Genomic DNA, 14,171 nt, shown 5'->3' on the forward strand with positions numbered 1-14,171 from the left:
GACGGGCACCTGCCAGCAGGCCCCGGCTCATGTCCCCCTGTTAGGCAGAATCCTGTGCAGTTCCCTTAGGGAGCACTACACGAGATTAAGACTACAGGTGAGAGCAATAAATCCCCTTTGGTATCAGTCTGTACCACAAAGATTTAGTTGGTAGCTGTGGCTGAGCAATCAGACTTATCTCAAGAGGGAGATGAGCAGTATTCAGGGTTTACACAATAGGCCTTCAGTACTATGGCACAAGGAAACACTGACCAAAGCTTTGTATTAAAAAGTAGTTATATATTTATTTTACACACTTCTAGATAAAACACATGTATCACAGTCATCAAGCAAGTTAAATTAAGTCAAAGGAAAAATATACACACTCCGAAGTTAAATTGTAGATCAAGTAAACCAGAGTGAAAACTGAGCAAAACGGCACAATGACAACTACACACAAGGGATCATTTAACAATTCCTCACAAGGGAGGGAAAGCACAAGTTATATAGAATTAGGTTCTTTCACACCCTAGTAACACTTCCCATAAGTTTGTGGACCAGTTTCAGCAAGACAGTGTATCAGTATAGCAATACTTAAATGAAAACTGAGCAAAATGGCATTTCACAAGGTTTAAAAATGGGAAGGAAAGGGTAGTTAAAAGAAACAGGTGCACCACACAGTTCTAGCTGAGAATCAATCTAATGAAGGCAGATCTAACAAATGTGACCAGAGTCAGTAGGCCTGTGCCAAAGTCAGTTGGTACAGGGTCAGGGCCCAGGAGCAAAATGTTCTTGTAGCTGCAGTCGAGTCTTTGGTTAACAAAGTGGAAAAGGTGGATGCAGACGTTGAAAAGAGGGGCGGCCAACCCAACAGGTAGGTAAAGGATTTAATACACCTTTAGTGCTACCGCGAAGAAAGGGAGGCCTGGCGGATCAATGTACCTTTAAATGAAGAAGTGGCTTCTGCGTTGGCGGTTGTTCCTGGCAGTTCCTGCAGTTCGGGTGATCCAGCAGAGGAAGAGAGGCTCTCGTCGTGGATGAAGGTTCAAGTTACTGCACTACCCAGGGATGAAACCAGCTACGGTGCTGTCCGACAAATAAAAGGTACGCTGCTTTAAATTGCGGTCCGTGTGGACTGGTGCCTGGCTATCCGGCCTCCAAGTACAGGGTACGGGAGATTCAACCAAGGCAGGTCCGGGAAGGCGATTGGCAAACTGGTTGGCCCCACCAGCTCAAGGGAAGAAGCTCTTGCAGGTGAAGATCTTCTCTCGTTGTGTGGAGAAAAGTGGTGAGACGCTGCAGCAGGGCTTCACCGGTGGTTCAGTCGTTGCAGATGTCTGTGGCTTCTCTCCTCTTCGGCTTCTTAGTTCCAGTGGTGACGTCTTGCTCTTCCAGTCCTCAGGACCCTGCTTTTATGCAAAAAGATCCCCATTCACACAGCCTAGCTGTCACTCACACAGTGGAGTGGTCATCTTGGCGGGAGACCCTCCAGCCTATCAGAATAGAGTGTGACATGGGTTGCTGAGGCAACTCTGTCCAGGGGTCCTACTCCCCCTCCCACACAATGGACCCACCCCAGACTCAGTGGCGCCGAAAGGAGGGCTTCTCGGCAGAAGCCCCCCAAAAGAACGAACAAAGGATCCCCGACTTGGGTTAGGAGTTTAGAGGAAGACACGAGAAGGAAGTTATATTAAAGATATGGCAATAAAAACCTACCGGAGTAAAGTTAATATTAAAATGCACCAGCGGTATGTTAGAGGCTGTCAGAAAAAGTGGTAGCCTCGAACAATGGGAAAATTCCATAGGGAAATATTTGCGGTCGAATATTTATGGTAGTAATCACTGCCACCAGCCAGAAACGTTTGAGAGCGGGACTGTACGGTACCCTTTCAAAAATGAACATAGGGGAAATACTATTAACCCCTTCCAGTACCTCCATAGTAAGATGGGTTGTACTGGTTTAGTTCATAGGATTTGATTAGTAAAGTCAATGGGGACTTTACATGCCCTGTGAGACAATAGTCAGTCCAGGGTATGGAGTCTATGTTTGGGGGTCGCTACGACACCCCCGTGTCACTGCACTGAGGGTGCTGTGTAACAAATGTGAATAAAGATGGTTCCTATGGGGTTGAGAAAATCCCATAGGCATTAAACACAAAAATAGCCTAGAACACACATAGCAAAAATGCCTAAGAGTGGGAAAAAGAGGCTCACTCTTACCAGGTAAAAAGAAACAAACCCTTCAAATCCAGCAAAGCTGCTGGGGGACTCTATAAGGGAAATTAGACATAGAATGAGAATTCTCCCTAACACCCCCCCAACACGTCATCACGATCCACAATCATGGGCCTTATGGCCACCCAAATCACACCCCACGCCACCCCTGTCCAAACACCCAACCAAGTATTCCATCCACCCCACATAGAAATGCCCTTTACATGATACCACCCAAATGGCAAGTATGCACATCAACACATGTCCGTCACACACGCACAATGGGTACAAGTGAATGAGAAAACCCACATCGTGACATGCATGAAACCAATGAGAGAATACCACACATTGAAGTATGAAAAAAAAAGTATTGAACACAAAAGCAAGGGGATTAAATCAAATCACACAATAATGGAAATACTAAAGAAAACGCAGCATTTTCCGAAAAAATAAATAAAAAATATGAAAGCAGAATCCAAATAAATCCAAATGAAAATGGGTCCAAAGTGTCTGTCCAGCAAACCAAATCCAAAGAAAAAAAATAAGAATAATCCATTGCTCCATGGTGAACAAAAAAAAGAGTGATGAGAAATGCAGTCTTCAACTATATACAAAGAACAAATCCAGGGTCCATAAGCCCAACTATTGAAAGGAAACCTACAAAAAACCCTACCTAATAAAGAACTATCTACAAAAAGGTGGGGCATAGTCCAAGCGCCCCAAATGAAAGAAAAACATAAATGAAACCTAACACTAATTAATTATATACAATGGCGGCGGGCAAGTCCTATGGCTCACTAGTTGATTTCCTGGGCCAGGGCATCATCGAACTCCTGTTCAATGTCCTGGAGGCGGGCCTGTTTCCTGGCCCCGAGGTCTCGCAGGGATAACGCCATGTCCACCTCCAACTCCCTGCGAATTCCCTCGAGGCACTCAGCCCGCCTCAGCGCCCTGCGCATGGAGTTCTCCGCCCTGACCATAGTGAGCCGTACCTCCTCTGCCCGCCGCCGCTCCGCATCTATCCGCTGGCCCAACCGCTACCACATGGAAGACACTCCCATTCCAGGGTCCTCCTGCCCTCCGGCCGATGCCTGCCCCTCTGATGTTGATGGCCCAGAGCCATGATACCTCCCACGTTGAGCCTGCCACTGCCTCCGACGCAACTGCCTCTGCCAGCACAATGGCATCCAGGCTGATGGAATCCACCAGAGCCGTCGTGCACGTGCCTGCCCGATGATGCCGGCACATCCACCATCTGCTGGGGTCCAGTTGTGGGGGTGTCCACCCCTGCTGGACCTCCCACTCCCGACTGTGGCAGGAATGGGATCTCCACCGAGCTGGCTGCGTTGGTCGGGGCAGGTCCACAGGGGGCCCTGGTGGCATCTGGGCCGGAAGACGGCTTGGAGAACGACTGGCGCATAGTCTCCACAGAGGAGGAGAGGGCCGTCAGAGTGCCCGACACATGTACGAAACCCCCGACCAAGGCCCCTCCCAACTGAGCCACGTTGGCACACAGCTCTTCGTGATGACGTGCGTGCTCCCCCTAGGAAGCACGCACGTCATCACGAATGTCACACGTGCACAACGCAACACCAATCAGGACAGTCTCCACACGGTCACGGGTCCCATCGTCTGCAGGTAGAGGAGTGTCAGATGATGTGGACCTCCCCCCTACCTGCGGACGGACCTGGGATGGGGCATCCCTGCTGGTGCATGGTGGTGCAGTCACAGTGTCAGGGTCAGTGACATGCACAGCCCCTCCATGGCGCCTGTGCTGCCTCCTCCCCTGCCCCTGGACTGCACCACTTGCACCAGTGGTACTACCCCCACCAGGCCCCATGTGCGGCTCAGTAGCAGCCTCCTCCTCCTCTGTGCAAACCACCAACCTGGATGGCTCCACACCGTCTTCCACCATTGCAAGCCCCTGTGGGGCTCACCCACCCCTTCCCCTGCAGCCGTAGTGGCAGACGCGGCACCAGTCCCCTTGCTCCCAGATGATGGTAATTCCTGGGAGGGTGACAGGGCCTTGCGTCGCCGGCCGGTGGAGGCATCCCCGCTGCTTTGCTCCACAGCGCCGTCTCCACCCTCTTCTTCACTCGCCCCTGTGTAGAGGGAGACATAGAACACAAGCATCAGGGAACTGTACAATAGTCCCCTAGACAGGAAGCAATAGCACATGAGTGGCACTGTCAAATGTCACTTCCATCATGTCCCTCCACAACACATAGGTCAGTGCAGGCAACACACATGCAGAAACAGACATGGCGCATGCTAAGAACATTTGCATACATGTCCAAAGAACTGTTGAAACATACGATTGTGGTTTGGAACTCACATGCATCATGGGTCATTCTGATCACATGCACACACATCACCGTAGTTTCATCCATCTGGCCTCGTACACCCCAGACATGGTGGAGACGGATGACTAGGCTGCATCAGTGAATCAGAACATTGTCACGGACATGTGTCATGCATCCATGGCATTTACAAGTCACACACACACTACTCAGACACATAGACATGTACACCATACATTTCCTTGACAGCAGCACCCATCTCTCACACCCCATCCATGTCCAACAACAGAGACAGACATGCATTAATGTGTGCATTCCGCATGTTGCTCCTCATGTTGCATTGTAACACATGCACCATCCATGTGGTTCACGCATGACTGGTCTCACATGCAGCACCATGATGTCCCTGCACACACACATCCATACATGGCCTATGTCACACATACAGCCAAGTAGCTGACTACCAGCACACTGCAACATGCCCTGTTTCACGCAAAAATGCATGGCTCGACTCCAGACGGGCCTGCATCCTGAGGATCTGGTGGTGAAGCACTGGGCGAATGCGCTCCAGGACCCTCATCTGCTGGTTGGGAAGCTGGCCCCAGCGCCCCACTGCCTCCTCTGCGTCTAAGAGGCGCGGGCCTTCTTGAGGGTCCTGGACTTGTAGTCCTCCCAGCGCTTCTGGACGTGTTTCATGTCACGGGGTGCCACCCCCAAATTGATGGCACCCACTATGTCCGTCCAGATCTCCTCCGTCCTTCCTTGTCGGCGCACGATGGTGTGAAGAGGGCATCATACTGCCCCAGGACTTGCTCCACCAGGATGCCAACTTCTTCGGAAGTGAAGCTGGCAGCCCTCTGCCTCTCTGGCTGGTGGTTGCCACTGGTGCCGGAAGGTGTTGTGTCAGACATGGCAACCCCTGAGGCAGATGTAGGTGGGCAACTGGGTCCAGGGGCTGGGCTGTGGAGTGATGGAACACCAGTCGGGAGTCTTTTGTTCCAGCAGGGGTGGTCACTGCAACTGGACCCCTGCAGATGGCAGATGTGCAGGAACCAAATGGCAGGGCACGGTGGCAGCAGGAAGGCAGCAGCAGATGGCTCATGGGAGGATGTTCGGGGCTTTGGGGGGCAGGAAAATGGCCTTCTGGGCAGCAGTGTGGTCTTCCGTGTGTTGTCGCGTGGCCAGCTTGATACGGAGTGATTTGGCATGTGAAAAAACTGCACGTCAGCGTGTAATTCGAGGAAAGGCCCTTAGCGCAGGGACATGAATTCCCATTCATGCTCCATGTGTATTCCATGCATGCCCCTATGTGTCCTTGACTGGATGATCATTGTAGTACGTGACCAGGGTGACCTACATTTCTTTGCTTTTGATCATCCATTCCATGCCTACTCTGGCTCAGTCCTGCATCACACACATGTTTAGGGTGTCACAGTCTGTGCAGGACACAGGCCTCCCCCCGTTTCAGGCCCACTGACTCTGTCCAACTGGTGTAGCGGCTTCTGCACACATGGCTGTACTACTGAGGGGTCATCATGTGTCCTGCTTTCTGTCCCATCATCATCTGCTGTGTTGTCAGTTGACTCAGATGATGCAAGTGATGCTAGCCACCACTGTCTGCCAATACACAGGTCTCTGGTCACCATTTTGCCGCCATGCAATGCATTCCTGCATTTTCACTTAGGGGGATGGTGGTTGCTTGTAGCCATGCAACACATTGCAGGCATATTGCACGTGATGCCTGAACTTGTCCTTGCACTGCCTTCAAGTTAATTGATACACATCATGATGTACTTGTTCATGTAGATAGTGGATAACGTACACATGTTCTGCACTGCATCAACCCACTTCAGAGCCATGTTACACTGTTCTACATGCCTAGTCCCTGATGCTATGTCAAAGTGACCTGGCATGCATGCCAGGTTCACATTTGTGTGTGACATGTCTGCTTCATGTGTTGGCTGTCTGTGTGATGTCTATGTTTGTGTGTGTACTGACATGTGTACTAATGTACATTTTTCTCCACTTTCCAGATGATGACGCAATGGAGCCAGAGGATGGTGTTGTCATGCCAGACACAGGTTTGCTATCACACCAGCAACCCGGCACAAGTAGGGGTCGTGGGGTGGTAGACCACGAGAACCCACATGTGTTACAGACCATCTTGTCTGTGGCTGGCAATGAGTCAAGCCCGGATGATCACTCTGACGACAATGTCGAGTTGGATGTGCATCGGGTCCATTCATCTGATGTGGACGCTCCTCTGTCCGCGACACCTGCACTGAGGGGCCAGACAGTGGTGGGACCTCTGCCTGTGGTGGATCGGGATGCAGGGTCACCCTCCACACTAGTTTCTGATGTGTCTGGGGCATCACGTCGACGGGGGAATGCAGCTGCGGGTGGTGCCAACCCAACAAGGACGTCGGTGCCTTGGGCCCCGCAGGTGTCAAGCCCAGCAATGCGGTGGCCGCGTGCCACTGGGGTATACTGAGTGGGAGCAAGCCATGGTTGCCAATTCAGAACACCAGGGGGCAGCAATTGATAACATCGCTGAGAGCATGGAGCGTGTGGCCCAATCCGTGCTACCCCCTGCTAGGTAGGTAGAATTCCAGCAGCTGGCAGCACAGTCCAAGGCCCGCTCGCTCAGGCTGGGCATGGTGGCCTCAGACAGGGCACGCCGGGCTGAAATGGTGTCTTTGCGTCAAGCAATTGCTGCTCTCACACAGGAACACATGGAGGCCCTGAGGGTTGAGTATGATTCCCTCAGATCCACTCTGGGTGTGCTCTTGATGTCCTAGAGGGAGCAGTCAGAGGAGAGGTTTGCGCAACTTGAGCATACCATCTCGGCTGAGCTACGTGCTTGCCGGGAGGTGCATCAGTTGTCCAGCCAGGCCACGCAGGAAGAACTCTGTGTTTCATGTGTTACCTTGCAAGAGGAAGCACGCGTATCACGGGAGGTGCTGCATGCTGACCTATGTGGCATCGCCGCACAGAACCAGGCTCACCCGTCCGGCAGGCTTGCTGCCGACAAGGGGCAAGCTGCACCTAGGAGTGGTCAGGCTCCAGTGCCACGTCTACCTTTTCAGGAAGAGGCTGACTCGGACGACGAGATATCTCCCACACAGGTCGGGCTGTGCAGGCGTTGAGCCCATGGAGGTTTTTTTGTCTCAACATCATCGCATATGAGTGTTGAGGTGCACCCTGTACCTCCCTCCTCCTGGGTGCCCCCCCCCCCCGGGTCGTATGTGGCCATTTTTGATTTTTCATTTTAGTTTAGTTAGTTAAAATTGTTTTTGATAGTTAGTTTAATTAGGTAATGTAGGTTTTTTATAGTTAGTTTAATTAGTTAATATAGTTTAAAATTGCTTGTCTATTGTGCATTCATGTGACAGTGTGGTGCTTTGTGGCTTTTGAAAGCATCCACTGTCTGTTCCAGCTGGGCCCTTCAAGCTTGTCTCGTGTATGCGTTTGCAGCTTGGGGTCCTGACTCACATAGGCCACTCCTGCTTCCCTTATCCATGGGCTCGCAAGGATGGTTCAGTGTTACAGTCATTTACACAAGGGCTTTGGACTGTCATATCTGTGGCCTATCTGCTGCTGCACTACTTGTGTTAACACCCCTAGTGGGGATTGTGGGGGCTTTATTAGATTTAGGTGGGTTCATGATTGATGTGTCCATTAATTGATATACATTGTGATGTATGTTTCTTTTCTTTGCTGTACATGTGCTTGATGCACTTCATGCTGTAGACAGTGGCCAGCGCCCTTTGCCTGTCAAAGTCACACTGATGGTGGGAGGACTTCTGATGTAGGTCTCTGACATGGCCCAGTCACAACCAGCATGAAGAGGCACACACAGGGAACTTTCCAGCATTAATTATATGTTGTGTGCCCTTTCTGCAGGAGAATGAGCCTCCAGACCACCTTTGCCAGCAGACATGGGGCATAGTACTACAGACAGCTGGCCACGTTTGGTGGGGCAGACGTGCACATGTGTGCGAAAGCAGTGGCACAGGGCTTGTCCTCAGACATCCAACAGAGGCAGACGTGTTCCCAGGAGCTCCAAGCAAGGTGAGCAGCACAAGGGGGCCACACCGCAGCCAACCTTCCACCAGGCCACTTGCACATGCATGCTAAGTAGCGCCACTGATGGGGAGCTTGGACAGATATTGTTGTTGAAGCGCACAGTAGAACTAAGATGCGTTGGGGGACAAATGGCAAGTTGCTTTCCAAGTTGTCAGGGGCACACGCAGGGGCTGTCACATATCCTCTGGTGCCCCCTGCTACATAGAAGCAGAGTTATTAGCGCAGTAGCATTCCTAGCCAGAGACTTATACAGCACACAGGGACACCCAGCAAGGCACAGACTTGTGTGCATTGCATATCATTTGCATGTGCTAATTGCAACTTGCACTGCATATTGTAATCCACGGCTGGCAGGACACGCCTTGTACTGAAGTCGCACCTCGCTATACGCGTCTAGCAGCTCACCCAGGGACCATTCTATCATGTGTGAATCTTGAGGCATTGCTCTTCCATTTACCGCTTGGCCACGTGCGCCGCCCTTACTGCATTGACAGTGTATGAACCATCACGATGGCAAGCTAACGTTTACGTACATAGCACCAAACAAGAGTGTTTGTTTGTGTAGGAGTCAGTGCTTTGGGCCATTGATGGTGCTGTGTGTGTGTTGTAAACACACACGGATTAGTGACTCTCGCTCTCTTTGCAGCATGGAACTGATCCTGTTACCAGACCTGGGAGTGCACAGGCAGGAGGCCAGCACTCACCCTAGAGAGAAGTCTCTCTCTGGCTTGCATTTGACTCATTTAGTACAATGTGCATGTAGAACTTGGTTTCTCTGATTGAGTATGTTATTGTGAATTGTGGTATTTTGTATTTGGCCTACTTTCCTTTGCCAATCCAACTCCCCTCTCCTGCCCCTCTTTCCGGTTATCCTGAATAGCAATGCCTGTCCAACCAACGGATCCCTGACCCTCTTTCCCCGCCGGGGTCTCAGCAGCCTGTGTAAGTTTTTACTTGCAGGCGCCCAGACCACAGAGGGGGTGGTTGGTTAGTGCCATTCCTGCGCCAGGAGACTGGAGCTGTGACACTACCCATCAGTTGTTGCATCCTCATTGGATGTGGTTTCCAGAAAGAAGTACCCATCCTGTTGGCCCATTTTTCAACTGTGCTACCTTGGTAGTTGTATCATTGTGCTTGTACATGGGCCTGGCCTTAATTTTGCACTTCAAGTTATCTACTGGACACTCTTACAGGGTTTTTTGGTGCCTAGAGCTTCTTCCCATGTGTTTGGGGTTTGGGTCATTTGAGTTCTCTGCAATTTGGTATTTTTACCAGTCAAAGAGGCCTCGTAGGGGGCTGCACACTATTTACACGCAATGTGGGACATGGACACCAAGGGGTAGTGGGATCCTGTAGCCAGGTAGACTAGAAGAAAGAAGGCTACATACCACAGACAAAGTTGTTCAGAAGGTCATGGTGATGTGTACATGAGGGTGGGCCTTTTGTTGTTGGACAATAAGTCTGGCCTACAGGGTTTGGTCACTCTCTGACAATGTCATTGTGTGGTACTATTTACATGATGTGTTGTGCTGGGCAATGGCTATTCCTGTGTTGTATTTCCTTTTCAGGTGTCAGGGGATTGTTGTGCTTTGACATGCTGGGGTGCACACATGGTCAGTGTTCACATGTGATATGTACAGGACACTGAGGGTCACTTTATTTTACATGCATATATTGAGTGCATGTCCCTACTGACACACACAGTTGCACAATGCTCAACCACACATGCAACCGCCCTTCCATGTACACAGGTGCACACATATTGCCTTCTCGGGCACGCTGTGTCCCTCCAGCGCATGATGAATTGCCATTTGGGGATCCTGTACATGTGTCAATAGTTTATTTTTTACCTTAGTCCTTTTCATGTGGTACTGAAGGTGTATCCCCAACACAATGGCTGCTCACTGTGCTGTGTGCTGAGCAGTGTGTAGCAGGAGAGGCACACAGTACACGGGTTGGGGAGTAGCGATGTTGCCTTGCCGAATGTGCATGTGAACAGGCATTCAGTGCTGTGTTGAAGCTACCAGTGGTGCAAGGCATTTGTGTATGACTTGGTATGTGTGGGAGGTTGTTGGTCAGTCATTTCATCTGATTCGATGTCAGGCGTCATTGTCTCGGGCAACTTTCCATTCATCACATGTCACTTCGTATCTTATTGGTCATGTGTTGGGCTTTTGCTATTGCATTCCATGTCATGGTGTGGCAGACAAGGGTGATGTGGGTTGGGAGGGTTTGGGTGACATACCAGGGATTGTCATGGCCTGTTTTGCGGGGGGCGGTGTGATACACACCTTGCATGTGTTCCTTTTGGTCACACAGGATTGGTTAGGTTTAAGTAGCTAGGGATGCACACAATGTAGCACTTCCATGGCAACATTCTCAGGGTGGTAAGGTTGTGACAGTTGACTGTCTCTTTGTCATCATCGATTGTCACCTGGTATGTGCCAGGCCTGTGTGCACTCCGCAGGGGTGGGAGTTTAGGTGAAAAATGTGGCCACAAGGTTGGTCCGGGCTGCCTCGCCACGTGCCGTATCCCCTCCCATGGGCAGCGCCTGTGCCTGTGGTTTGGGATGTGGGGGCACCACCATGTCCACTGGTACACCCTGCCGTGTTGCAACATTGTGCAGGACACATGCTGCCACAATGATCCTGCACACTACTGGGGGTGCATATAGTAGCTGCCCGCCAGAGCGGTCAAGGGAGCGGAAGCGTGACTTGAGCACTCCAAATGTGCACTCCACTATGCCCCGGGTTGCAATATGGGCAGCTTTGTATCTTACCTAGGGTGGTGTGGTGGGGTTCCGGATTGGCGTCATCATGTGGTTACTCAGAGGGTAGGCCCTGTCCCCTGGGGAGGTGATAATGGTTGTGATTATTAGGGTTTGTGTATTTGTCTGTGTGTGACATGCATGCATGTGCACAGGCATTTGTACTCACCTAGGAGCAATGTGTCGCCATGCTGCCCAGCTTCCAGGGCCCGGCTCAGGGCGGACATCCTGTATATGAAACTGTCATGGGTGGAGCCAGGGTAGTTTGCATAGACAGAGGTGATGATTCCCTTTGCATCGCATACGACCTGCACATTGATGGAATGCCAGTGCTTGTGCTTTCGATAGATGTGCTCAGTGGCCCTAGGTGGACGTAGGGCCACATGGGTGCAATCTATGGCACTGAGCACTTTGGGGAAGTGTGCCACCCTGTAAATGTCCTGGACCACGGCCTGCCTTTCTGCGGGTGTTCTGGGCATGTATATGTGCCTGCGGACTGAGGGGCGCGCAGTCATGATTGCCAACACCTGGTGTAGGCAGTGTGACTGCATGGCCTGTGAGACCCCCCCACTATGGCAGTTGTCCGCTGAAATGACCCAGTGGCCAAAAAATGCAGGACATTGAGCACCTTCTCCAAGAGGCTCAATGCTTGGGAGCACAGGGTGGGGGATGTAAGGTCATCTTCCCACTCCCTGACGAGGTCTAGGATGATACGAGGTGGAAACCTATACCTGCCATAGACCTGGTCTTCAAGCATCCCAAAAAGGCTAGTCCGGGGGGAAAAAATGCAGGCCCTGGCTATTCTCCTCCTCCTGAGGTGTCCCATGATCAGTGTGCGACAAATCGGGCATTCATCGTAGCTGTATATACGTGTTTGTTGTTTGCGCACACTTTTATACTGTTCGCGGGGACGCTTCCACCTGCCTTCGTGTGGCGGACGTGTTGACGCCTGTGCGCGTCTTTTAGCATGTGCAGGTTTCCATTATTCGATTCCATGAATACGTGTTGTTCGTGTGCATGTGGGTGTTCCCTGTATTTCCCTGCAGTACTTATCAAGTTACGCCTTCTTTTTAATGCGCTGTTCCCCATTCCGCATGTTACACCCCGTGTCCCACCCCCTTTTTGGTGTGTGCGCCAACGTTGTGCACTTTCCCTGTGCGCATTGCGCACGGTGTTCAGGATGCTGCAATGACGTGTGCACCCATGTGCACCATGCACGGATTTGGCGCACATCCAGGGGAAAACACACACAGGCCCTTCCTTGAATCGCACGCACACTTTTTCACGCTTGTACCATCTTGCGCAAAGATTTTCGGCACCCATTTGTTCCATGAATCGGCCCCTGAGTCTTTTCCCTGACATCTTTATGTTAGCAGGGGAAAATTTTTCTCATATCTTGATTTAAACTGCAAACACACATGCAAATCTGTTTTGGTGTCAATGTTTGAAACTGTGAAAGGGATCTTAAAAAATGTAAATGCTGTTTTTCCTTTTGTAATGACAGGCAGGCCTTTTTCACATGGCTCTTCCTTGTGTTACTTGCAGAAAGTCCACAGCCTGCCTTAATAGGCCTGTGTTTCAGTGTGAAGGTATTTTTTTTATAAATGCTGGCAGGTAATTTATTTCAGTGGGCCCTTCAGTTCCGTTTCAGTTTCATATGTCCAACTGGCACTGGTAAAAGTGGACTGTTTTGACTGCAACCTCCATTTTCCAGTTTCTCTACTAAAAGAACTCTACCTATGTAGCTTCCTGAGTAGTTGATTTGTCTTTCACCCCACCATAATATTCTGTAGTTATAGATCACTTAAGGAGAGGTGGAACTACCCTCCAGGGCGAATGTGAGGTCTTCCTAATGTATCACATCCAAATGTCTGAAACCTCTGATGAATGCCTCAAAATGTGGTAACGGGCAGAAGCATGTTGGCGTTACCACAATCAATATATTGATTATATATGGTGGTGTAAGTGGAAGAATTGGTACAGAATTAATTTGCATGTTCAGGTATCCCCTTCTCTTTTTTCAGAGACTCTGCATATCCAGGAATAAAATAGGGTGGATAATCAATGGAATTTCCTTTTAACTTCATAGTGAATTATGTGTGTTTGTGTAGGTATGTCTGTATAAGCAGCACACTCACTCGCATGCCTACTGTGAGATACCTATAATGTGTACTTCTTTAGCGTAGTGCAATACGTCATCTGTGATGAATGCTTTATATTTGTAGCCAGCCCTCTCTTTCCACATTACATTTTTAAAAACTATCAGGACAGAGAGACCAATTCTGGGAATGTCCAGGCAAAACTGGGACGCCTGGTCACGGTAAACCAGGCCAGTTGAAGAATATTCCGAACGCCAACCGACATTGTACCCCTAAAGCAAAGACAGTGATTGTAGCCCCAACAGCTATCCATGACGAGTGGTCCGCTCCAAAGAAGGAGTGCGGCTGAGAGGCAACCAAATTGTTCTTCACAGGACTCTCTAAAACTCAGTGGTGCTCGTGGCTCATGGGGCGGCATCTGGGACTAGTTATAAGAGAGGTGTGCCTTCATGCAAAGGTGTGGCTTTAAGGTAATGACCAGGCGGCTGAAGAGGTGGTGCAAATCTATCTAATATGGCAATTCCCCGACCTGATAGAAGGGTCCGTGCCGATCTGTACCCCTGAAGGAGGAAGAGGCCCTTTCAAGAACCCAAGCACTGATTTCTGCTCACTCCCAGAAGGATCTTGTCAGGGGTCAAGTCCTAAAGGAAAATGTGGCCAGGGCTCATTAACATACGTGATGGGATGGGCTATGGGTTAAAGGATCGAATACAAAGGAACGAAAT

Source organism: Ambystoma mexicanum, chromosome 4p (genome assembly GCF_040938575.1).
Source record: "Ambystoma mexicanum isolate Mex_15411 chromosome 4p, UKY_AmexF1_1, whole genome shotgun sequence".
Lineage (NCBI taxonomy): Eukaryota > Metazoa > Chordata > Amphibia > Caudata > Ambystomatidae > Ambystoma > Ambystoma mexicanum.